Genomic DNA, 24,996 nt, shown 5'->3' on the forward strand with positions numbered 1-24,996 from the left:
GTATCCATATTAGTAGGACTGAAAAGTGCTGACACAGGATTGCAGATCAGGGCCTGTGGCCTGCCAGGGTAAACTTGTGTAATATACTGTACATCCCTCCGAACAACAGTGGTTCTTTTGTCACTTAAACAGAGGCTATTAGAACATGAGTCATTAAAAGAACTTTAGAAAAATAGGCAACATTTTCCAATATTGTAGCTTTAGGCGATCCCTATAAAGTATCAGAAGCTCCAAAAGAGGTGAAGCAGTTTCATGAGTAACTAATACTGGATTCAGAATCCTAATCTGAATTGATTAGAAGCAGGCAATATTTTAAAATATAATTTCTGAATGTCAAAGAAACCCATTATTATGGAGAACTGGATGAAGATTAACCAGAATATTTTTTGAATGTACATAAATAACACGAATAAGAATACTTTCAAATCCTAAACTGGTCTGGGAAATTTTAGCTTACTGATAAAGTAAAAACTCAGATAAATGGCTTTAGGATTTTTCTTATTTATAATACATGCAAAATTGGAGTGGTAGGAATGAGGAAGGGAAAAAGTGCTTATTCCGCCTTTCAAGAAAAATTCTGGTTAATATTTTAATGCTGTTTCTGCTAACTTTTTTTTTTTTATCACAAATGCTTTTTTACATAGTTGAATTCATAAGTACAGTTCAGTTCAGTTCAGTTCAGTCACTCAGTCGTGTCCAATTCTTTGCGACCCCATGGACTGCAGCATGCCAGGCTTCCCTGTCCATCACCAACTCCCAGAGCCTACTCAAACTCATGTCCATCGCGTTGGTGATGCCATCCAACCATCTCATGCTCTGTTGTCCCCTTCTCCTCCTGCCTTCAATCTTTCCCAGCATCAGAGTCTTTTCAATGAGTTGGTTCTTTGCATCAGGTGGCCAAAGTATTGGAGTTCCAGCTTTAGCATCAGTTTTTCCAATGAATATTCAGGACTGATTTCCTTTAGGATTGACTGGTTGGATCTCCTTGCAGTCCAAGGGACTCTCAAGAGTCTTCTCCAACACCACAGTTCAAAAACATTCAGTTCTTCAGCACTCAGCTTTCTTTATAGTCCAACTCTCACATCCATACATGACTACTGGAAAAACCATAGCTTTGACTAGACAGATCTTTGTTGGTAATGTCTCTGCTTTTTAATATGCTGTCTAGGTTGGTCATAGCTTTCCTTCCAAGGAGCAAGAGTCTTAATTTTATGGCTGAAATCACTATCTCCAGTGATTTTGGAGCCCTCCAAAATAAAGTCTGTCACTGTTTCCATTGTTTCCCCATCTATTACCCATGAAGTGATGGGACCAGATGCCATGATGGTAGTTTTCCGAATGTTGAGTCTTAAGCCAACTTTTTCACTCTCCACTTTCACTTTCATCAAGAGGCTCTTTAGTTCTTCACTTTCTGCCATAAGGGTGGTGTCATCTATGTAACTGAGGTTATTGATATTCTTCCCAGCAATCTTGATTCCAGCTGTGCTTCATCCAGCCTGGCATTTCTCATGATGTGCTCTGCATATAAGTTAAATAAGCAGGGTGAGAATATATAGCCTTGATGTACTCCTTTCCCGATTTGAAACCAGTCATTGTTCCACGTCTAGTTCTAACTTTTGCTTCTTGACTTGCATACAGATTTCTTAGGAGGCAGGTCAGGTGGTCTGGTATTCCCATCTCTTTCAGAATTTTCCACAGTTTGTTGTGATACACACAGTCAAAGGCTTTGGCATAGTCAATAAAGCAAAAATAGATGTTTTTCTGGAACTCTCTTGCTTTTTCGATGATCCAACAGATGTAGGCAATTTGATTTCTAGTTCCTCTACCTTTTCTAAATCCAGCTTGAGCTTCTGGAAGTTCATGGTTCATGTATTGTTGAAGCCTGGCTTGGAGAATTTTGAGCATTACTTTGCTACCATGTGAGATGTGTGCAACTGTGTGGAATTCATAAGGTACATGTAATTTTGCTTCATGCATTTTCTTTCACTATGTTATTCCTTAGGAGAGACCACAGGTTGGCAAATTATGGGCCAAATCTGGTGCACTGTCTGTTTTGATGGAATACAGCCACTCTCATTAACTTCCAGAATTGTCTATGGCTGCTGTCATGCTTCAGGGAGAGTTGAGTATTTGCAACAGAGCCTATGGGGCCCACAAAGCCTAAAATATTTGCACACCAGCTCTTTCCAAAAACAGCTTACCAACCATGAGGATAACTATTAGAGTCACATGTGAACAACATTTTAAGGCTCTTATAAACATAAACTAAAAGTTTATGTATCCACGGGCACTTTTCCTAGCATTTGTCTGATGAGACTACTGTTTGTCTATAACCAGCTATACATATACATTATATATAAATATATACAATTTTAGAATTTAGTAGGCAATAGTATTGTATCTCTTTTATGCTTCAATTTTTATTTCTTTGAGTAGCAGTGAAAATAATTTCCCACTGCTTTTTAAGCACTTTTATTTCCTCTTTTCTCAATTGCTTTCTTTTGGCTTTGGCCCATTTTGAAACAGAGATCTCCTTTAAAAAGTAAATTTGTAAGGGCTCTGTATCAGTTTAGAATATCAATTCATTTATTGTTTTCGCTTTGAATATGTTTTCTAGGTTTTGTTTTTTTTCCCTTTGAGAACCTATTTTGAAACTTTTGAGTTATTTAATCTACATAAAATTTGCGCTGTGAATTATTTCAAAGCTTCTGAGTTTTAAGTTTCTCTAGTATGTCATGCTTAGGAAATATCTTGTTATTTTTTTAATAAAAATTATTTTTTTATCCAGGCATCATCAACAAGCAAGCAAAAATTTTTTATTATGGACTATAGGCCTATATATATATATATATATATATATACACACACACACACACACATACATACATACATATATATATATGTATGTATGTATTGAATCATCATAATGTACACTTTAAATATCTTACAATTTAAGATGTCAATTATACCTCAAAAAAGATGAAATTAAAAAAAGCTCAAAACATTAGAAAATAAATAAAAAGGAATATGGAGTTATTTTCCTCCTTCTTGAGGATGGAGTACTTACATAAATTATTTGGAATTCCTCTGCATGGAATATTTTTTTCTACTTCGGCATTTATTTATTTATTCAATCATTTCTTTATATCACTATGTACTCATGAATATTTATCACACTTTGGGTTATAACCTAACACTTCTCTTTATTTTTGTAGCTCAAATTGTTCCAGATTTGGCTACTGGGAGCTCTTTCAGTTGGCTCCTGTATTTCTTTGACATACCTCTGTCAATATAGGGCTTTTTGCTTGTTTGTTTTGTTTTTTAGAGAACTTTCTTAATTTCTGGCACAACAAGAAGCTCCAAGTTTATCTTGCATATTTGCTGCCTTTGCAATAGAATCAGCCGTTTCTCCAAGGAGCTCCAATTTCCTTATAATTAGTTTCCTTTTATTAGAAAGCAAGATTGATCACTGCTGCTGCTGCTTCTATGGGGTGCAGTTGCTTCCAGGACCCCTCAGCTGACAGGGCAAGGTAATGCATGTGTATCTACTAAGGTGTATAACACACATATATAAATATTTTTATATGTAACCCACTGGTATCAAAAGCAACCTAAACGTAAGTTCACATATACATTTCCAATTCTAATCCATTACCCTTTGTATGTTTTAGTTTCCTTTTGTTAATCTGTATGCTCCTACTCCAACAATGGGAAATCTTGCTCCCATCATCTGCCAATTACACCATACATGTATCAGAACTGTTAACCCAAGATCCTTGTGGAAAACAACTTTATCAAGTAGCATAGAGTGTTTATGTGCAATATCCTTCATTTCAAGTCTTAAAGACTCCACTCATTCCAAAGTTATTTGGTCTGTCCAATAACTTTTAATTCTTATTCTATTGCATTTTCTATTAAGATTTACTTCCTGTTCCTGCTTGTTAGTCTTGAAATTGACATGATGATAAAGAGAACAGGTGGTATCTGTGAGAGATTTTCAAATTTCTTGAGGTCATAAAGTATGTATGTGGACATATTTATAATAAAGCCTTACTCAAGCAGAGAGTTGACATTAGATTGCAGATAACAAGTGGTATGAAAAATGTTTATGTAGAGTGAATCCTACGAATATGAGGAAGAAATAAGGATGTTTGGAAGCTGTTGACTTCCTAATAAAATATTTCTATTCCTTTAAATTTGTTGTTATCAGCAAAATGAGTGCAATCTCTCTACCATTAACTTTATGCCAAGGCTATTGCTTATATTACATGTTATAATGTAAAGATACATGTGGGGTTTAGTCTCAGAAATCAGGTAATGCATATATCAAAACAAATATCACAGACATCTCATGCTGTCATATTATGAAATGCTCCACAGAATTCCAATCAACAAACAGTTTGATTATCAGTGAAGTATCTAGCTTTCTTGAAGTAGTCCTCACATTAAAAATGTTAATAAGAGCAATACAACATTATAAATCAATTATATTTCAATAAAATTTTTAAAATGTTAATAAGAAAATGTGAATATATGTGATTCTGAGATAGCACATTTCAAAATCATTCCCTCAAATTTCCTATCATCTCATATTGAAATATAAAAATGACACAAAGATAATAATTTAGAAAATGAAAGTGCAAAATCATATCAATTCTTCCTCTACCCACCTCCTTGGATATACCACAGTGAACACATGAGTTTATTTTTTTCCATCTATATACTATGACTGGCCTCATGAACCATTCACTCGCCTAAATTTGAAACCACATTGATTCCATAAACAAACTATTACTATTAAATGACCTGTAACAGCTAAAAGCTGATAATTTGTTATAATATCTTTGATCAAATTATCAGTGTGAAGTTTTTCTCAACTTTGATTCATTATCTCAAATCACTCATTGATTCTTGCCTTCTCCCATCCCCACTGACACTGCAAAATTAGCTATAGGTTAAGACTCCAAAATTGTCTCCTGTCCTTCATCATCCCATTCTCTTCTTACTTCATGCTCCTCTGTACCTCCAGTGTAATCTTCCTGCAATACAAACTTAATTATGTCTCTTCTACTTAAATGTCTTTGATATTTGCTATGTTTTATCAAATTCAGTCCAAATTCCCTGAGAAGCTTTTAAGGAAGAGCCTTTGGAACCCTAATTCACATCTTCTCAGCCTCACCGCTGATTCCAGCCTGGATGAAATTGGCATTCTGGCTTTGACTCATCTCAAAAGAATCTTATCTCAAATGGACACAATGTGATTTTCACTTTTTGCTCTAGGACTTCTCCAGTGCCATAGCTGGGAATGGGATTCTACTTGTTTGAGCTCATTCATGGAGTCCCCAAATTTATGAAAGTTAACTCTGAGGGAAATCCTCAATCCCTGAGGGATGAAATCAGCTCTGAGACATTTTGAGCTGGTGTTTCTTAGAGGCCAGCATTAAGCCAGAGGGTCTCAAAGCTGTGACATCAAAAGTACACCTTTCTTGAGACTTTTCCTCCTTCTCCCATTCTATCTGGTTCCCCATTTGTGCTGTGGGATTATCTCCTGGACAGAGGCTTTGATTTTTGGTAGAATCAAAGCTAAGACATATATTATTAGATTCTCACTGGGGATAAATTAGGATGAGAAGATGTTAGAAACTGAAGCTTTGGGCAATTTGATATAGCTAAAGCATCAGCAAGGTATAGGTCAATCATTAGCTTTTTCTGGTGTTCACATGCCCAGTGATTATGGTGAATGGAAATTTTAGCAACCATGGCCTGAAATTAGCCAAGGGCTGAAGATAGCCAAGGGCTCAACCTGCTCAGGGATGAAGGTAGGCATCGTTCCACGGGGATAGAAACCTAGACAAATAGGTCTTATAACCTCAAGATCAGTTTCAGCAGTGAAGAGTACAGCTTATTACATTAATCTTTATTTATAATGTCACTTGTGGAGATTACGGCTGGCCACCACCTTGAAGACTTGGAGGCAGATGGGACTTTTTACAGGGCACAGCTGTATCTGAGTGGTACAAAGGATACAGATTGCTTCTGAATTCCTGACTCACTTGGTCTTAATCTCATCTCTGATGTCAGCACACATGTAGTGATAGTTTGGCTTACCTCATGCTGACATCTTCTTTCAAGTACTGGATGTTTTGTACTTTTGCCTTCAGGCTTTTCCAGTGCCACAGTTGCCTCTGGGAAGCCCCCTGGTCGATCAGGCATGCTGAGTCTGGAAGTATATAGGAATTTATTTAACTCAAAGTAGATCTCAATTAATGAGGAATATGAGCTACAGACAAAAGACATCAATCCTCAGGTACACAGTTCCAAAAGATATTCTACATCCTCTTTAGACGATTCCATGCTGGTTTGAGTGCCAGTTACTTGCAACAGTGATTTGAATAATGCATCTGTGTTTGCTTTTTGCACTGTTCCTTACTCCTGCTCCCTATCTACATGTTTTTACCTGAGGCACTACCGTTGGGAAAACTCAAGCTAAAAAAGAGTCCTTAAATCCCAACATGGCTCTATCCTCTATTTTCTACCCTTCTTGAAGAACTAAACATCTTGACAGGATAGCATAACCTGTGTGTTTCCTTTTTTAATCTAAGAAATAGTGAAAATGGACATCATTTTTTTTTTCTTTAAAGAAGTAGCTGTATGTTTGGTTTGGGGAAATACAATGCATTGTTTTTAATACTTGCTATTTCCTGGAATCTAAATCATGGAATATACTATAAATAACATTTACAGGTGAAGAAACTGAGGATCAGATCTGAAGAGTAATTGTTCAAGGATACTGTGGTACTGCAACCAATTTTTCCTTTCATGGTTTTGCTCTCTTAATAATATTAGATTGTTTCACCAATTATTAAGTGAATCCTCAAGTCAGATTTACCCCAGAGTCACCTGACCCTTATTAACTATCTTTTTTGTCAGTTGTACAAACTTGCCATTTCATTCTGGTAACCAAAGCTCTTATAACTCACAAAAGATTTGGGAAGCAGCTGCCATTGAGTTCACCCTTTCACCTACATTCCTTCTACAAAGGCCCAACTAAACATTGGATCAGTTTAGTTCAGTTCAGTTCAGTTGCTCAACCGTGTCTGACTCTTTGTGACCCCATGGACTACAGCATGCCAGGCCTCCCTGTCCATTACCAACTCCCGGAGTTTACACAAACTCATGTCCACTGAGTCAGTGATGCCATCCAACCATCTCATCCTCTGTCGTCCCCTTCTTCTCCCACCTTCAACCTTTCCCAGCATCAGGGTCTATTCAAATGAGTCAGTTCTTCACATCAGGTAGCCAAAGTACTGGAGTTTCAGCTTCAGCATCAGTCCTTTCAATGAATATTTAGGACCGATTGCCTTTAGGATGGACTGGTTGGATCTCCTTGCAGTCCAAGGGACTCTCAAGAGTCTTCTCCAACACCACAGTTCAACAGCATCAATTCTTCAGCACTCAGCTTTCTTTATACTGGAAAAACCATAGCTTTGACTAGACGGACTTTGTTGGCAAAGCAATGTCTGCTTTTTAATATGCTGTCTAGTTTGGTCATAACTTTTCTTCCAAGGAGCAAATGCCTTTTAATTTCATAGCTGCAGTCACCATCTGCAGTGATTTTGAGCCCCCCAAAATAAAGTCTGTCACTGTTTCCACTGCTTCCTCATCTATGAGCCATGAAGTGATGGGACCAGATGCCATGATTGTAGTTTTCTGAATGTTGAGTTTTAAGTCAACTTTTTCACTCTCCTCTAAAAGCAACAGTTAGAACCGGACATGGAACAAAAGACTGATTCCAAATCGGGAAAGGAGTACGTCAAGGCTGTATATTGTCACCTTGTTTATTTAACTTATATGCAGAGTACATCATGAGAAATACTGGGCTGGATGAAGCACTGGCTGGAATCAAGATTTCTGGGAGAAAGATCAATAACCTCAGATATGCAGATCACACCACACTTCTGTCCGAAAGTGAAGAAGAACTAAAGAGCCTCTTGATGAAATCACAGAAACACTGGATAGTACCAGGTACTCTCTCCCAGGTGCTCTGGCCTAGATAGTGGAAGATGGTAGCTGGGAGAAGCTGTGGCCATTTACCCACAGCTCCTGCTCCTCCAGATCACCTGCTGGGTGACTCCCCCATTCTGGCTTCTTCAGGGTCAACTGTCCCCTGAGGTCTAGCTCTCTCAATTGACCCCATAAATTTATATAGGTATTGGGTTGACCTAAAAGTTTGTTTGGGTTTTTCCATAAGATGTTGGATTTCCAACCCAATATATATACAATATAGGTAGATGCAGGAATCATCTACACAAGATCTTTTTCATTCCAATTAATAAGTTGTGTGTCTTGTAATGATTTGCTTGTGGGTAAGGACTGAATGTTAAAAGTTTTGAATCTGTAGAACCTAGCAGAGTGCTTCAGGACTTAGTAATCAATCATTTAATTCTATTAGACAAAGGAAAGTCCTCAAATCATGAACTTTACACCAACATCATCAAAGTCATAACGATAAGCTTGCTCATTCTAGGCATGTTCTGGGTAATGACACTAAAGGAGTAATTTTAAAACTTGGAATAAATGTAATACAATTATACATTATGGTTATAATGATGCATGTATATGTAATTAGGAGCAAGAACAAAAAGTTAAAATAGGCTGTTTTAGTACAGTAAGGTTAATGAATAATTTTTTTTATTTCTTTTGCTTTTTAAAAACATTATTTTCAAAGGATATGTGAAATGAATACAAGGTTGGAGGAAGCAAACTTGGAAAAAAATGATAGATGAGTATGACAATAACTAAAGAGCTGTAATAAAGAGAGTTAGAAATCAAGTGGTTTCTGGCTTACAGAATCTGAAAAGAGATTTGTTGGTTGGTCTATGAAGGATGATGACCATCTCCATTAGGGACCAGATTAGAGGCATCAGCTTAGGTTACAGCATGAGGGATTTAGATAAGAGAAAAGGAAAAATCTTCAGACAGTGAGATTTGATAGACACTGGAATGTGTAACTGGGGAAGCTTGTGGAATTTCCTTCTCTAGAGGTTTTTTAAAAATAGAACAGCATCTCGTCTGCCTGAAGGATGGACTCTATTTGACCTTTCAGAGTATCCACTGAACCCAGAAGGTACACACACCTTAGAGAACAACGTGAGCTTGAATTATCTTGGGTAGCTTGGAAAATAAAAATAGGGTGAATAAATTTCATGTTTTATTTGATTTACATATATCATATATGTAAATTACGATAGCTATAGTTCTTTCTTTTCCTGTCAGTTGAATATTTTAATTTTTAAGGCCTGGAGTTTAGGGCTTAAGAAATAATATTGTAGGGAGGGAAGGAAGAACTCATCTTACTTTAGAGCCTATTTTTATAGGGAATAGGTAAGGAGAAAAAAACATTTTGGATATTTTGATTTTGAGTTCACTCTCTATTTTAAATAACTTTTCGAAAAAACATCAACCTTTCTGTTGGCTTAAATATTTTTAGTGTAAAATTTAAAAATATAACTTAGTCTACATGTTTCTCTTAGTGATTTTGGCAGAACCAGTATTCCAAACTGGAAGAGGTTCTCTGTATTTAATTTCCTCTCCGGAAGTTTACCTTCAGAAGTCCAAGTGTGAGGTCAATCCTTGGGTTGCCGGAAATGTAATGTCCTTTACTGTCTGAGCACCCAGACAGCACTTAATGAAACATCCTACTTTGCGGACATTGGTAAGGATTAAAGTGCTTTAACTATTTCCTCTTATTTTGTCATTTCTATATTCAATCTTCTAAGATTCAAATATAGTTATATGTAAATAAGAGCTATATTCTTACTTATGTTCTCTATATTCAGCTATAACTGCAGATTTCCAGTTACAGGTGACATTCCTCTTTTCCTTCCTAAAAACCAAAATGTTCTGCAGGTCAAAAGGAATGTAAGTTGTAGAACTCATTATCTACGTCAAGCAAAAACAATTCCAGGGTATTCTAAACTTGATTTCTTTCCGACTCTGTTTTGTTGACCTGTGGACACTTACAGTTTAAAGCAGTGAAACATTTTCTCATATTTGTAGAGCTCTTCATATTTGTCAGACTGCTTACTCAGTTAATATCTAATCTGATCATAATAAGAACTTCATGAATGTCATGATCTTATAGATAAGAAGATGGAATCTCAATAAGGAGATGTAACTTGCCCAAGATCACAAAACTTGCAAATGTAGAGTCAGAACACTTCTGATTTCAAAGCCTGTGTCTTTTCCATTGTATCACACTATGCTGTCTGTGAAAAATCTTTGCTTTTCTGGGGTTTTATTTTCTCACCATTGATGAGCTCTTTCCCTCTGATTTATTCTGAACCAAATTATACTGAGACTATTACATAATGTTATTATTACTAAATAGAAAATCGTGCTATCACTCTCATGGAATAAAACATCAAAGGTTTAAAAAATTTTTTTTGCCAGTCCACATATAAGTCATGTAAATTCTGATGGATTACAGCCTGTTCTATTTCACACTAGCTATTGATTATTAAGCAGCATTTGCTTTTTATTACAGAACTTACTTTATTATGTCAGTCTCTAACAGTGTTGAACACAATTTCTACATCCCCAGCTCTCTGTCCTGGGTGTCTTCAGGGTACACTGGCTTTATTTCCTTCTCTAACATTTCGGAAGTTTGTTTAATACTGACTCAGAGGAAACATTCTAGCTGAGTCTTCACATGGTCTTGTTTACAGCTCCGGAGTGCACATAATAGATAAGCTACTGATTTCCACAAGACCCCCCGCACTTCCTGGGTGCGTGGGTGTGTGTGCTTGCGCCTGTGAATTAAGATTGTGCAATCTCCCGGGTTAGCTGCATCAAGTTGCAAAGTCATTTCACATCTCTTCAACACTTCTCTAGCAAGCCTAATTTCATAAACCAAAACCATTGTATTTCATAGGAGGTATGCTGGTAACTGATAATTAACACTGCAAACCCCATGAGTTTACAGCAAGATCAAACCTGATATTGAGGCAAGGAGTAGAGAAATTTGCCTAAGGAAATATTGTGAAATAAAGTTGCAAATGGCCATAGATGAACAATGTTCCATCTGCGGGATTTCTTTCCTTGATCATAATTATAACCACTACTTATAGGAAGCCTAGTTATATGGCAAGGCCTTTGTTAGGTCAGTATCATTTTATTTGATTCTAATGCTAACCCTGAAAGATAAATATAGCTAAAGCAATTTTATGGAAGATGACCAGAGAATTCAAATAATGTGTCCTATATTGCCCTGATCTCTCTTTGGTTCCTTTTTTGATGTTACTCTGGATGAAGTTTAATTGTAGGTTACATAAGGTTTAGTAGAATTTATTAGAAGAACTGCCTCTGTATATTAAGGGGTTTGGGCTAAAGATGTTTGGGAAATGATGGTAGTGAGCTGAGAATAGATACATTAAACTCTTGAATATTTCAGAGAAAGTGGATCTAAGGCAGAAAAGTCACATAGAACTCAGACCCTTTTCATGTGGAGATAGACAGTGTGTACGTGGCTGTGCATATAACCTGTCTTGGGCACAGTTTTAAAGTGATTAAATCCATCATAAACAAGTCCCAAACATTAAAAATCCAGAAGCAGATTTTCTGTAATCAATAACTGAGCAACCTTTATTATTTCAAGTTTGTGCTCACCAAATTTAGGCATTCTCTGTGACTCTTAGTTTCTAAAAGCCATCATAATTTTTTCCCTTTGTTTTCTCTTTCCAGCTGCTGCTGCTTCTGAATTATGAGGCTTGCCATGCTTCACTTCTTCAGTGGATAGCTTTATTTCTGCAAAGTGCATAGAATGAAGTTGTAGCCTGCAGTCACTGAAAGACCTAAATGAATGTGTAAGAATGACCACAAGGCACCAGGCGTGGGTGTATTTATCCGTTTGTCTCATTACTAAGAGGTTTTAGTTCCAAAAAATATCCGGAAGGATTTAGTTTTGGGGAAGTGGGGAGGGAGAAGGAGTGGAGTAAGATTTTTAAATTTTTAAACAATTTATTTGAGCTTCCTATTGGTACATTCTATTTTCTTTGCATCAGAATCAGAATTTTTTAAGGGACTCAAAGATTTTCAAACCAGTGTCCATAGGCATTAGAGAGTTGATTTTGGAAGTTTTTAGTATGTTAACAAAAAGGCATTTTATTTCAAAGATAATTGGAAATTGAAAAGTTTAAATATAAGTTATTAAAACAACAATTATGACATTTTGTGGCCCAGAAACACGCTGGTCTTGGTGGCACATGCTCTGCTGCATGCAAGCTGATCCGTTTACATATGGCAAGCCAAAAAGTTTGCTTTACATTGCATCATACAGAAAAACCCGAACAAACTTTTTGGCTCACTCAATAGTTCTAGCTGATATTTTCCTTGCCAAGGAGGTCATGTGTTTTTCATTGATAGAGGAAAAATGAAGCCACTTTCTCTCTTTGCAGAGCCAGCGTAGGACAGTGGTAAAAATATTCAGTTCTAGACTCAGACTGCTAGGGTTAAAATCAAAGCTCTGCCTCTATCAAATTCCGTGGCCTTGGCAAGTTAGTTAACCTCTCTGTGCTGCTGTTTTATTTGTGTTATTAAAACAGGGATGATAATAAAATGATCTATCTTGCGGGGTTATTATGAAGATTAAAATGAAAGAATCATGATAAGCATTTGACACATGAGATCAATATATGTAATTCTTCAAAATTTACATATAGTCATATTCACCTTTTTCTGGTGTATAGTCCTATGAATTTTAATACATGCATGTTATAATCACCAACACAACAGGAAGCAGAATAATTTCAATACCCAAAGAATTCACTTATGCTGCCTCTTTCTAGTCAGATGCTAGTGACACTCCCCTATCTCCTCCAGATCCTAACCCCTGGCTACAACTGATGTGTCTTATGTCCCTGTGGTTTTGCCCTTTCTCAAAATATCATATAAATGGGATTATACTGTATGTGACCTTTTGAGACTGACATTTTTCATTTAGCATGATGCCTTTGTGGGACAATCTGATTTATACAGAATCTTATCTGAAGGGCTGATTTCATGGAAAAAGGATTAGGTGAGAAGTGTTTTTTTTTTTAAAGGATCATTAAAGGGAAGAAAAGCTCAGATTAATCTTATCCAAAGGAGAGTTTGGCTTAGTATGAGAAAGGAAATTTTCAGAGTTATCAAAATAGGATACACCTTTAAGAAGAAATTCTTTCCCTGCTATTAGGGTCTAGAGACCTAAGTCAAAAAGCCACTTGGAAGGCCTGGTGTAGAAATATATGAGTCAAATATGAATTAACTGAGAGGAAAGTGTGTTTGTGTATGGAAGCTTGGAATAGGGTAAGGTGTTGGAAGGTAACAAACAATCCCAAATAATCAGTGAATGTAATCATACTAGCTCTGTATCTTACAGGTGCAAATTAACTATTGTTTGGTACAGAGGGGACTTGGACCTTAATCACTTCCATGGCTGACCTGTATAACTGGGCAGGTTAGGTAGCTGCTATTATGAAACAGAGAAGTAATCTTAACCAGGATTGGAAGAGTGGGGGTGCAGTGGGGTGGGTGGGGGAAACAGCAAGACCGAAGGAAGGGAAAGAGCTCAAATGGAGGCTGAACAGATAAAGTGGCAATTGGTGAGGCTGCGGTTGTAGGTCAATGTACTGATCAACTGGTGCCAGGGGCAGCAATTACCATCACATGTTACAAATATCATGTGCCTTCTAATTTACACAGACACACAAACACATATTATGCATATGAATGTGTTTTTCATTTGATCTATCTTTATTCTGTAAATCAGCTAACTTGCCCCTAGAAAATGTAATGTTTACCGTATTAACTACGGTTTTCTGGGCATATACCAGGGTCATTTATATACTATTTAATTTAATCCTTGAGTCAAGACTCTGTGGGAGAAATAACTTTTTCCATTTGATAGATGAGGAAATTGAGGTCCTGAGATATGAAGTGACTTACCCAGAGAAACAGAGATAGTGAATGATGGCAGAGTCAAATTTTGTTGTGTCTGTTTAGAGCTTTGCCTTTGCTGGGCTTTTTCTTTACTCTGCTTTCACATGATGAGAGTGGTTGGACTTGGAATCTTTTTGAAAATCCATGATCTATTTTTAAATATGAGGTGACATAATATCTTATATTTCAGTGTATTCTATAATGACACTTTCTCTTTGAACGTTTGTTGTTATTTTTTAGTGGTAATGATACTTTTCAACCATAGTTACCAATTGAGCTTAGTAAGAAGTTTAGGAAAGGAACAATAAACTATGGAAAATCTGAGAATCAGAAGACCTAAGCTATAACTCCAGTTCTGTTCTTTATAGCTGCCTGAGCTCTCTCAGCTTTGTGTTCTTTGGTGAATTTAAAGTGATAATACAGGGATTCCCTGGTGGTTCAGTGGTGAAGAATCCATCTGCCAGTGCAGGAGACACGGGTTTGATCCCTGTTCTGAGAAGATCCCACACGCCTCAGAGAAACTAAGGCCATGTACCACACTATTGAGTCTGTGCTCTAGAACTTGGGAGCTACAACTACTGAGCCCATGTGCCACAACTAGAGAGAAGCCAGCGCGTCCCACAGCCAGTGTTCTGCAACAAGAGAAGCCAGGACAATGAGAAGTCTGCTCACCAAACTGGAGAGTGGCCCCTGCTCACCACAACTAGAGAAAAGCTGGCACAGCAATGAAGACCCAGAGCAACCAAAAATAAATAAATAAAAAATGTTAAATCGTGATAATACCAATTTCCCAGGGTTATTATCTGATTTAAAAGAGGAAATGTATGGCTAAATGCTTAGCTATGCTTATCACACGGGAGGCATTTAATAGGAGTTTGAGAAATTAGATGAAAATATAAAGGACTTTTAATTTCAAGACTTAAAGCATAAGAATAAAGGATTTATTTATTTGAATTATAGTCAGTTTGGGGTTCTGGTCTATGCTTGGTGATTGTAGAGTAGACTATACATGACTATTTTGTTTATATTCAACTAAATCTTATGCATATAAGTATAAATCTACTATAGTTAGATCAACAAGGTATACATTGAATGAATTAAATTTAAGTATGGGATGGTATATAGATTTCCATGATAGTTCACACCTAAAGCTATATAAACTTGACACCAATCTTCTCTCCTTTTAATTGTGCTCATATTGAAACTAATAAATATCTCGGGAGATTTCATTCAGTTCAGTTCAGTTCAGTCGCTCAGTCGTGTCTGACTCTTTGTGACCCCATGAATCGCAGCATGCCAGGCCTCCCTGTCCATCACCAACTCCTGGAGTTCACTCAGACTCACGTCCATCGAGTCAGTGATGCCATCCAGCCATCTCATCCTCTGTCGTCCACTTCTCCTCCTGCCCCCAATCCCTTCCAGCATCAGAGTCTTTTCCAATGAGTCAACTCTTCACATGAGGTGGCCAAAGTACTGGAGTTTCAGCTTTAGCATCATTCCTTCCAAAGAAATCCCAGGGCTGATCTCCTTCAGAATGGACTGGTTGGATCTCCTTGCAGTCCAAGGGACTCTCAAGAGTCTTCTCCAACACCACAGTTCAAAAGCATCAATTCTTTGGTGCTCAGCTTTCTTCCCAGTCCAACTCTCACATCCATACATAGCCTTGACTAGACGGACCTTTGTTGGCAAAGTAATGTCTCTGCTTTTCAATATGCTATCTAAGTTGGTCATAACTTTCCTTCCAAGGAGTAAGTGTCTTTTAATTTCATGGCTGCAGTCACCATCGGCAGTGATTTTGGAGCCCCCCAAAAATAAAGTCTGACACTGTTTCCACTGTTTCCCCATCTATTTTCCATGAAGTGATGGTACCAGATGCCATGATCTTCGTTTTCTGAATGTTGAGTTTTAAGCCAACTTTTCACTCTCCTCTTTCACTTTCATCAAGAAGCTTTTTAGTTCCTCTTCACTTTCTGCCATAAGGGTGGTGTCATCTGCATATCTGAGGTTATTGATATTTCTCCTGGCAATCTTGATTCCAGCTTGTGCTTCTTCCAGCCCAGCATTTCTCATGATGTACTCTGCATATAAGTTAAATAAGCAGAGTGACAATATACAGTCTTGACGTATTCCTTTTCCTATTTGGAACCAGTCTGTTGTTCCATGTCCAGTTCTAACTGTTGCTTCCTGACCTGCATACATGTTTCTCAAGAGGCAGGTCAGGTGGTCTGGTATTCCCATCTCTTTCAGAATTTTCCACAGTTTATTGTGATCCACACAGTCAAAGACTTTGTCATAGTCAATAAAGCAGAAATAAATGTTTTTCTGGAACTCTTTTGCTCTTTTGATGATCCAGCAGATGTCGGCAATTTGGTCTCTGGTTCCTCTGCCTTTTCTAAAACCAGCTTGAACAACTGGAAATTCACGATTCACATATTGCTGAAGTCTGGCTTGGAGAATTCTGAGTATTACTTTACTAGTGTGTGAGATGAGTGCAATTGTGCAGTAGTTTGAGCATTCTTTGGCATTGCCTTTCTTTGGGATTGGAATGTAAACTGACCTTTTCCAGTCCTGTGGCCACTGCTGAGTTTTCCAAATTTGCTGGCATATTGAGGGTGGCACTTTCACAGCATCGTCTTTCAGGATTTGAAATAGCTCAACTGGAATTCCATCACCTCCACTAGCTTTGTTCGTAGTGATGCTTTCTAAGGCCCACTTGACTTCACATTCCAGGATGTCTGGCTCGAGGTCAGTGATCACACCATTGTGATTATCTGGGTTGTGAAGATCTTTTTTGTACAGTTCTTCTGTGTATTCTTACCACCTCTTCTTAATATCTTCTGCTTCTGTTAGGTCCCTACCATTTCTGTCCTTTATCGAGCCCATGTTTGCATGAAATGTTCCCTAGGTATCTCTAATTTTCTTGAAGAGATCCCTAGTCTTTCCCATTCTGTTGTTTTCCTCTATTTTTTTGCATGGAAAAAAAGCCAAGCTGGGCTGAGAATTTAATTGTACTGCTTTAGTACAGTACATATGCTTTTCACTTAAATCTCTTCTCTCCGCTTTGAAAGATATGTAAATATGAATAGTCAAGAAATCTATGTTCCACTAGAATTCAGTGCTCATAAAATTTACTGGTGGTAGCTGTATGAGACTGTATTATTCACATTAAGTCTGGCATTTTTCACCTTTCTAGTAGCACTTTTTATGCTATTCATTTGAAGTTCAGTTCTACTCACCAAGTATATTTTGAAAGCTTGCTCCTACTCATGTTCTACCTGCTAGAACTTGTTGACATAAGGGAGGAAGCCAGGCACACCAAGCGAGGACAGAAGTTTGGAAAGCCAGCTAGGAACCAGCGCCTGGCTGGGTGAGAGAAGACAGCCAGCGTGGGTAAAATTGGGGGTTGAAGGTTATGAGAGCAGGGCTGTCAGCTGTAGGTAGCCGCAAAGTTGTTAACGCAGAAGGAGGGAGGGCAAGCACTCCAAAGTACTGCTGGAAACCTGGCAGCTTCCCCAAGTCCCAGCTGTGTTTCATCCCTCCTTGCTGCACTAAGGCAAGGGCTGTGGTCTCTCCATCTTTTTAAAGGCACAGACCACAGCTTCCGATACCAAAGAGAGTTTATGCAGAGCTTGCTTGTTGAAAGTATTTTCAAAGATCATTTTAAGCACAGTATCTGACCTATTTGTTTACGACTGTGGTGGGGAGTTTTTCCTCTTCTACTTAGAATGCCTCAGTGTGCAGGTGAAGCCAAGTCTGTAAGCAGTTGCCAAGAGGCACAAAGTAATGAAGCTAGATTTTTGTCTATCCCATATGTCAGTCAAATTGATCGTACCAGATTGAAATTAATTGAAAATGTTTAATTCCGTTAATGATGCAGAATTTCCAAAAGCCAAAGAAAGTTTTTTTTTGTGTGTTTTTTTTTAAACCCATTTCAGCATAACTGGCAGATTGAATAATACACATTTGTATTAAAAGTGGACATCTTTACTGCAGAAATTACTGAAAAAGACATGTCAAGTATCTTCAGCATCTTCCCAATGAAATCATTGTTACTTTTTTTTTTTTAAGTATCCTGGGCATTGTCAACATTTAATTTAAAAATACACGGTGTTTTATATTTTATAAGGATGTCTCATATGGTATAGATGTTTTTATGTTCATTTTGCAATGGAGGAGACAGAATCGGAGAAGTTAAGTGCTTCATCCAAGAACACACAACCAGTAAATAAACAAAACCAGACTGTGGATCTTTGTATACTCACTCCAGAGTCTTTGCTCTCTTTTCTATAGTATACAGACTTTGTGTAGATGCTAACAAAATGCTGGATGATATAGATGATACACTCTATCTGATAAAAATCTACTGTATACATTATATATATAATATATATATATATTCTATGTGCCCTCTTCTTGTTTCTCTCATTTCTTATCTAGTTAGTTTAACAAGTCTATTCACCAGGTACAAAGCCATAATAATATGGTATAGGCACAAAATTCAACAGTAAAAAGGAAGCCATGTTATCAAGAGAACCAGGAACATATGAGAGTACTCTATGAAGAGACTTATTATGTGTCAGATGGTATAATAAAAGAAAAAAATTTTAATGAAAAAGAAAAAAAATGACTAGCTTATTATTTGGTAAACAATAAAGTAAGCCTGTATTTCACCATGTGCATTTCACAAAGTGCATTTCACCATGCACCAAGGTGAAATCTAGATAAATAAAAAATTTAAAAAGGTAAAGTCATTAAAATAAAACTATGAGAAAGTGAATCTACCTCATCTTAGGGAGGACAAAAATTTTTAAGCTTGAACAAAATGAAAAAAAGCATAGACCAAAGTCTATAGATTTGATTACATAAAAAATTTATTTCTGAATATTTAAAACATAAATAAAGGAGAAATATTTGGCATCAGATTAAGAAGAGCTGTTATTTAAAAACACCTTACAATCAAAGAACAAAAATCACTAAGGCTTAAATAAAAAATGGACAAAGAATATACCAGACAATTCGGTGAAGAAGAAATACATGACTAATTACAATTAAAAGATTTCAACCCATTTCTTGAAAAAAAATTAACTGAAACAATATACCCTTATCTATCAAAATAGAATGAATGTTTTAAAATATATATTCAATTTGGTGATGGTCTGGTGAGATGGACACATACATCTTAGTGCAGTTAATAAACTGGTACAGACTTTCTGGAGAGCACTTAAAATTTTTTTCTGAGAACCTCAAAAAGCTTATGCCTTTGACCCCATAGTTCTCTTCCTAGGAATATATTCTGTGGTTTCAGTAAAAATTTCAAAGCTACACACACAAAAAGAGTTTTATATCAATATTTTAGGATTTTTTTATTATGGAAAATTTTATACCAACATAGAGAAACTATTATGACAAATCTCTATGTACCCCTTATCCAGCTTTAACAGTTGGTGAGATTTTCCAGGTCTTGTTTCATCTATTTCTGCTCTATTTCTGTCCCTGGTTTCCTCTCTTTCTCTTTCTCCAGGAGTATTTTAAAGCAAATCCAAGAAATCTTATTTTCTTTGTAAATACCTGAACATGATAAAATCTTTAAAAATTATTCAAAGGTTGTTATTAAGTCTAGAGAATTGAACAGGTTTTATGCTAAAATTTCTTCATTGTCCCAAGAATGTTTTTCTCCTATTTTCTTCACATTTGAATCCAAAAGAGGTCTGCACAATGCATATGTTGGTTGACATTATGTCTCATAAGTTTCTTCTAATGTATAACAGTTGCCCCCTTCCTCTTTCCTCTTTATTTATTTGGATAAATAAATTAGGTTATCTGTCCTGTAGAATGTTCCTCATTCTAGATTTAGCTGTTGTTTGCTTCATGGTTTCATTCAGTTTTTTTCTAGCCCACTTATTTCCTGTAAAGTTGTACTTAGGGTGAGGCTTATTAGAGACAGGCTCATTTTTATTTTTATTTTTTGGCAAGAGTACTGTATGTGTGGTGTTTTGTACTTCCTGCTGTATCATGCATAAAATTTCTGGTTGCCCCACTTTTACTGAAGATTTATAGGTTCTGGTGAGCCCCCCCTTTATTTTTATCAGTTTCCTTATTGACTTTTTACATTATTGTTAGTTATAACTTTCATTAATGATCATTGCCTACATTCATTATTTCATTAGATTTTTTTTATCAAAGTATAGTTTTTTTACAATATTAGTTTCAAGTATTCAACATAATGATTCAGTATTTTAAAGAATATATGCCATTAAAAGTTATTACAAAATAAAAAGGTTAGAAAAAGTTATTACAAGATAATGACTATAATTCCCTAAATACAATAGATCCTTGTTGTTTATCTATTTTATATATGGTAGTTTGTATCTTAATTCCATACCACTAATTTGCCTCTCCCCTTTAGTAACTATTTTGTTTTCTAAAGATATATGTACCCAAATGTTCTTTAGAATACAAAATGATATTCTTCTAATTCTGCCAATTCTTTTGCATTAATTAACTAGAAATTTTCTACAAAGATAAACCTCTCTTTTTCAACAATTTGGTTACTCTAAAATAATTCATGCAGGACAGGTAAGATACATGTCCTTGATTCTTTCTCTTATTTATCAATTTTCAGAGTAATGTGTTTATGCTCTTGTTACTTCTATTCATTGGTTTATAATGGTGCAGTCTAGAAACAACATGAATGTCCAGCAGTAGAAGATATCCTGTGATATATTTGTGCTATAAATACTGTGCAATCTTTAAACATAAAAGAATGTTTAATAATATAGAAAAATATTTCAGATGAAGTATTAAATGAAAAAGGACATAGAAATATACATGTAGCATGATCCAAATATCTATAATACATACATTGCAAAGTCCTATTTCAGTCTCAGATATTGACCTGATTATTATAGGATAGTGAGTTTTAGAATCTTAAAATTTCTTTATTTATTTTCCATAGAACTTCCTATGAAATACATTACTTTTATCATGGTTAGGGGAGTTTGAAGGAGAATGGATACATGTTTATGAATGGCTAAGTCCCTTTGCTGTTCACCCGAAACTATCACAACATTGCTAATAGGCTAGACTCCAATACAAAATAAAAAGTTTATATATATTTATATAGTCAGACTTAAAAAAAGAAAATGTGAGTTTATTTAAAGGAAAGGTCTCTGGGAAAGTCATACTTGAAGAAAATTACGGGTGGTGATCTTAGTTCTGGCTTTGACTTCTATTGTAACTTTGGATCTTCCTTCCTATATCTAAATGAGTCTTTATGGAGCTAACCAAACAATTGTAGGGATTCTAAATGTGTTAAGTTCTGTAGACTCCTTTTTCCTTAAACATAACACTCTCTGTTGACTCACATAATCAGTAGAAAGAGGTCTATTAAAGTTGAGTCATGCTCAGCTCAATTTGATTAGTTCAGAAGACGGCCAAACTGAATTTCCTGTTTTTGTTTCTTGCACATGGTGTGTGTGTGTGTGTGTGTGTGTGTGTGTGTGGTGTGTATGTGTGTCCGTTTTATCAACTGGTCCAGTGGTCCGTATCAGATGAACAAATGGACCGCAGTCTCAAGATTGGGTTTCTCGTCAAGGCCTGTTTAACATACAAAATTTGTTTGTTGCTTAGTTTCCAGATGAGTGAAAGGGAGCAGACACACTAGCTTTGATTTTGACAAGTTCCCGGTGATCCCCTAGAAAGTACTTGTTTCTACGGGGACCTCCCTGAGGCCTAGTTTCTACTTCTGTAAAATGGGGATTAGATGGTTTGACTCATAGGATTGTTTCCAGCACAATGTACGTAAAACTCTTGGCACAGTCCTCAGCAATAAGCAGGTGCGCAACAATGCTAGTTTACTCTTCTCTCTTCTCAAAGAGAAAGTGAAGCGGTCTTTCCCCTTTTACTATATTCTAATATTAGAGAGCAGATCCTGGGGTCAGGCTCTCTAGATTCAAGTTCAGCTCCACTCTTGGCTTTGGGCAAGTGATATAAATGCAAGTTTTGTCCCTCAGTTTTCTTATATGAAAATATGGATAATAATACTTCCTATTTATAGCCTGCTATACATTGACTCTGATGCTGGGAGGGATTGGGGGCAGGAAGAGAAGGGGATGACAGAGGATGAGATGGCTGGATGGCATCACTGACTTGATGGATGTGAGTCTGAGTGAACTCTGGGAGTTGGTGATGGACAGGGAGGCCTGGTGTGCTGCGATTCATGGGGTTGCAAAGAGTTGGACATGACTGAGTGACTGAACTGACTGACTGACTGATGCATATCAAATGAGTTAGAGTGCTTAGAATGTTTTCTGCCCCAGACTAAGAACCATGTGGTGTAAATTTTTATCTTTATTTTCTGCCTAAAGGAATGAAATTTCCAAGCCCAAAGTTTAAGGCATTTCCCCTGTGGATGATGCGTGAGATACACTGACCACTTCTTACTTTTTACTTCTCTTTTACTAGGTCTTATATAGACCTTCTTCCTTCTGTTGATTTAATACAGGCACACAATCCAGATTTTACATAATCAGGTCAAGGTTTCCTCCTGTGATTATAATTGATTAGAATTGTGTGAGGTTTACCCCCCTTTTCTTGTCTTTTCCTTGCTGTTGTGATGGTAGTGGCGGTGGTGGGCACCGTCATGCCTATGCGTTGGAACCCTGAAGTGAAACACCCTGTTGGACTTCCGTGCAGCCCAACTTTCTACACACTCATTTTATGACTAATCTTTTGTTGGGAGATTTCTACAGATTTCTGCTTCCGTTATGGGACATTTTATTACTGTCTCAAAAGGTAAACAGTGTACAATGCTTAGTGAGGGGTGGGAATGGAATAACCCAAGTTCTTTCCAACATGTTGACAACAGAGGATTACTAGGTTTAGGACTTGGATGCTGAATAACTCAGACACAGGGGCAAATCACATGGCCAGATTACTCAGGAATAGGACAGCTTAAGTAGCACACAGGAACCTCAGATACCAAATGGGAACATTATTCTCAGATTGTAGGAACTGTGTCAGGAAACGTTTTCCACTCACACTGAAGAAAATAACAATAGAGCCAAAGTAGATGTACCCTCTACAGCAGTAACCAAAGAGATAATTTTTATTTTTACTTATTTATTTATTTAAAGATAATTTTTAAATGTATTGCTAATGGGACCAAGGGGCATCCCGAGTGGCTCAGTGGTAAAGAATCTGCCTGCCCATGTAGGAGTTGTGGGTTCAATCCCTGGGTTGGGAAAATCCCCTGGAGAAGGAAATGGTAACCCACTCCAGTATTCTTGCCTGGGAAATCCCATGGACAGAGGACTCTGGTGGGCTGCAGTGCATGGGGTCGCAAAAGAATCAGAAACCACTGAGCAACAACAAATGAGACCAATGTGTCTTCTGTATTCATTTATAGGCACCAGAGTGTTTTTCAAATTGCATCAAAGTGACCAGGTACATCAAAGTATACCCTAGGAAAACAGGACAGTAAGTATTGCATCACATCTAGGGAAACGTTGTACTGTGAAAACAGCTCGAGTTATAGAAAGGGAGTTTGAAGAAATGAGCGCCAGTGGTTAAAACCTTCTCACTAGGTAGCCAACAGTCCTCAGAATAGAAACTAATCTGATATGGAGGGTAGACCCCAGTTGTCTGGGCAGAAATATCTAGTATGGGCTAGAACAATCTGCTCAGACACTTTTCTGAAACGATTAAAAGTATCTATTCCCAGATGTTTTCGTTCTGTGTTCACAAGGGCACAGACTAGGGCATTCTTTTTTCCACTGACTGTTCACGCCCAAGAGAAGGAAGTGATTTGGTAAACGCTTGATGCTGGTTATCTTGTAAGATGAACCTTCTGTCTGGGAGCAGAAAACACAGATGTTGGGGGTTGGAAAGCCATTTGTAGGTTTTAAATAAGGAAGTGAGAGAAAATGTGGTGCTGTTTATAGATTTATAAAATATGAAATTAGAAAAAATCATCTACTTTAGCTATTTAAATTTAAGAGCCACTTGACTTCCATTTATGAAAACTTTGGAAACACTCTAAGATAGTGTATTAGTCAGGGTTCTCCAGAGAAGCAGACCAACACATATTTCACATTAAGATTATATATGTTTAAATTTTATACATTTAAATGTATATATTCAATTGAATATTTACATATATGTGTGTATGTATGTGGAGAAGGCAATGGCACCCTACTCCAGTACTCTTGCCTGGAAAATCCCATAAGCTTAGGAGCCTGGTAGGCTGCAGTTCATGGGGTCGCTAAGAGTCAGACACGACTGAGCGACTTCCCTTTCACTTTTCACTTTCATGCATTGGAGAAGGAAATGGCAACCCACTCCAGTGTTTTTGCCTGGAGAATCTCAGGGACTGGGGAGCCTGGTGGGCTGCTGTCTATGGGATCGCAGAGTCAGACATGAATGAAGCGACTTAGCAGCAGTAGCAGCAGTGTATGTATGTATATATATATAACTGGATTGGTTCTTGTGATTGTGAGGAGCAAGCCAGCAGTCTGGAAATTGAGATAAGAATTGATGTTGTAACTTTGAGTCTGAATTTTACCGAGCAGCAGTATGGAGATTCAGGAGGGTTTCTACGTGGCTGTCTTGAAGAGAAGTCCTTCCATTCAGTCCTTGCTCTTAAGGCTCTCAGCTGACTGGATAAAACTCCCTCACATTATGAGGGTAACTTGTCTTACTCAAGGCCTACTGAATAAATGTTAAGCTTCCCTCATGGCTCAGTTGGTAAAGAATCCGCCTGCAATGCAGGAGACCCCAGTTTGATTCCTGGGTAGGGAAGAGCTGCTGGAGAAGGGATAGGGCTACCCACTCCAGTATTTTTGGGCTTCCCTGGTGGCTCAACTGATAAAGAATCCACCTGCAATATGGGAGACCTGGGTTCAATCCCTGGATTGGGAAGGTCCCCTGGAGAAGGGAAAGGCTACCCACTCCAATATTCTGGTCTGAGAATTCCATGGACTGTGTAGATCATGGGGTCGCAAAGAGTCGAAACGACATTCA

At 37.2% G+C, this 24,996-nt stretch overlaps 1 long non-coding RNA gene across 1 annotated transcript in view; it reads left to right on the forward strand.

The window, feature by feature from the left end:
* LOC138988921 (uncharacterized) overlaps positions 1-23,375 on the forward strand; it is a 59,597-nt gene extending 36,222 nt beyond the window's left edge. The window contains exons 2-4 of the long non-coding RNA XR_011465189.1: positions 7,858-8,025; positions 9,534-9,715; positions 11,743-23,375. This is a non-coding gene — a long non-coding RNA (uncharacterized lncRNA). The remainder of the gene's footprint in view (positions 1-7,857; positions 8,026-9,533; positions 9,716-11,742) is intronic.
* Positions 23,376-24,996: the final 1,621 nt, after the last annotated feature.

Source organism: Bos mutus, chromosome 8 (assembly GCF_027580195.1).
Source record: "Bos mutus isolate GX-2022 chromosome 8, NWIPB_WYAK_1.1, whole genome shotgun sequence".
Classification (NCBI taxonomy): Eukaryota; Metazoa; Chordata; class Mammalia; order Artiodactyla; family Bovidae; genus Bos; species Bos mutus.